The 1,793-nt window shown below is 41.5% G+C and overlaps 1 long non-coding RNA gene across 2 annotated transcripts; it reads right to left on the bottom strand.

Annotated features, from left to right (window-relative positions):
* Positions 1-552: 552 nt before the first annotated feature.
* On the bottom strand, positions 553-1,756 carry LOC135437421 (uncharacterized). Of its 2 annotated transcripts, none has more exons than XR_010437684.1 (6): positions 1,674-1,756; positions 1,450-1,615; positions 1,326-1,378; positions 1,059-1,223; positions 764-824; positions 553-679 (listed from the first exon to the last, which is right to left on the bottom strand). It is a non-coding gene; the product is annotated as an uncharacterized LOC135437421 (long non-coding RNA). The 2 variants fall into 2 exon arrangements; XR_010437683.1 differs by having other exon boundaries at positions 752-824.
* Positions 1,757-1,793: the final 37 nt, after the last annotated feature.

A 1,793-nucleotide genomic window follows, 5' to 3' on the forward strand; every position in this document is an offset into this window, starting at 1 on the left:
CGTGTTGGCCACTTGTCGGCCTATGTCAGCCCGTGTCGGCTGTAATGCCCCCTCTCCCCATCATGTGAGACTTAGCCGGACATTTCTCTCTTCAATATGTGCAGCATCGAGAGGTTGCTTAGTTGGTTGCGTGCGATATTATCGGCCACGCCGATATCTTTTTGTCATATGGTCATTGTATGGGGGGTGAAGCTGGGCCCACAGCGGACCCCAATTTTTAGAAGGGTGGCAACGCCAGGCTTGCGAACCACTGCACCAAAAGCGACGATTGCCATTGGCCGCCCAATTCGCCCTTAAAGAGACTATGAGGAGAGTGGATCGCATGCCCTTGGATGTGCCCTTGGCCTTCATTTGGGCCGTTGACCCAAGTAAAGCCGGCGCGTAATAACAAAAAAAAACTTAACAAACAAATAAAGTTTTTGGTTTTGTTTTTTTTTGCAATGTAATAAATTTATGTAAATTAAACCGTTCAAGTCACCAAATATATAAAATTAAAAGGGACTTAAAACTTAAGTGCGACGAGAGACGAACCAATAAAAAATCAAAATTAACGGCTCCAACAACGAAGAAGCGGCCACAGGCGAGACCACGCCCACATCCTCCGAGTGAGTCTGTTCCATTTTGCCCCTCTTCGTTCGAGTCCTTGGCAGAGTCAGACGAAGACTCCTGATTGTACTCCCTGAAAAAGAGCAGATTTTTTTTTGTCGTTAAATTTAGTTTTTTTTTGTTTATAAATTATATCTATACATACATAGGCACTTACGCCGAGCTTCACTTTAGAGTGCGAACGGTGAAGGAAAACTGCAAAGGTGATGCATCTGCACCTGTAAAATATAAAAGTGTAAAATTAACACTTGCGAGCACTGAGGGAAAACTCCAAAGGTGATGCATCTGCGCCTGTAAAATATAAAAGTTTAAAATTAACACTTGCGCGAACTATGCTCACATACTTACCAAATTTGAATTACCCACTTATATCGCCCTTACCACCCCCCAGAGAGCTCTTTAGGTAGGGTAAGGTAGAATTAAGCGATTTAATACAGATATATATCACCTACCTGTTGCACGACTGATTATCGTGACATACCCAGTTCTAAGTATTTGTGTGGGTACATTGTTCCTAAATCGGCGCAACGATTGCCTCTAAATTGCCTCCTTGCTTGTCTCTTTTCGCGGCGACTAGCAATATCTTTGCAGTATTTCGTCGCCTGTTCCATTTAGTGCTGTTAAAATAAAAAAAAAATGAATTCTATAAGATAAGAAAAAAATTTAGAAATTAATACACATTGTCCATAATCATAAGTATATGCAACATTAATACGCACCTGGAGAAGAAATGTTCACGTGCATGAAAGCTAAATTATCTGAATGGAGACACCTTAGAAATTAGAAAGAGATAAGAAGCATTAATTGTTAATAATCATAAGGAATGCAACCATTTATACGCACATATTGAAGAGAGAAATGTCAGGCTAAGTGTTACTTGATGGGGAGGGGGGGCATAACAGCCGACACAGGCTGATGTAGGCCGACAGGTGGCCAAAAAGAGGGAGACGAGTGCAGGTGATCGTCTCATGGTAGGGCGGGTACGCTGGGTCCGAAACCGGGGCCCGATCTGGAAGAGTAAGGTGGATAAATAGAGTTTTTTTGTTAATTTATATTGAGCGTCTCACCATTGTTGTTTACATTTTCATTGTTGTTACAGCTGTTTACTTTGTTCATGAGTTAGCAGTTCCGAATATTTGTTATCGATTATGTGGTTCATTTTGAATAGTGTTGTGTGAGTCTGTTTT

This window comes from Drosophila montana, unplaced genomic scaffold (assembly GCF_035044405.1).
Source record: "Drosophila montana isolate Dmon_TW-CO22-7 unplaced genomic scaffold, ASM3504440v1 contig_3742_1, whole genome shotgun sequence".
Taxonomy (NCBI): Eukaryota; Metazoa; Arthropoda; class Insecta; order Diptera; family Drosophilidae; genus Drosophila; species Drosophila montana.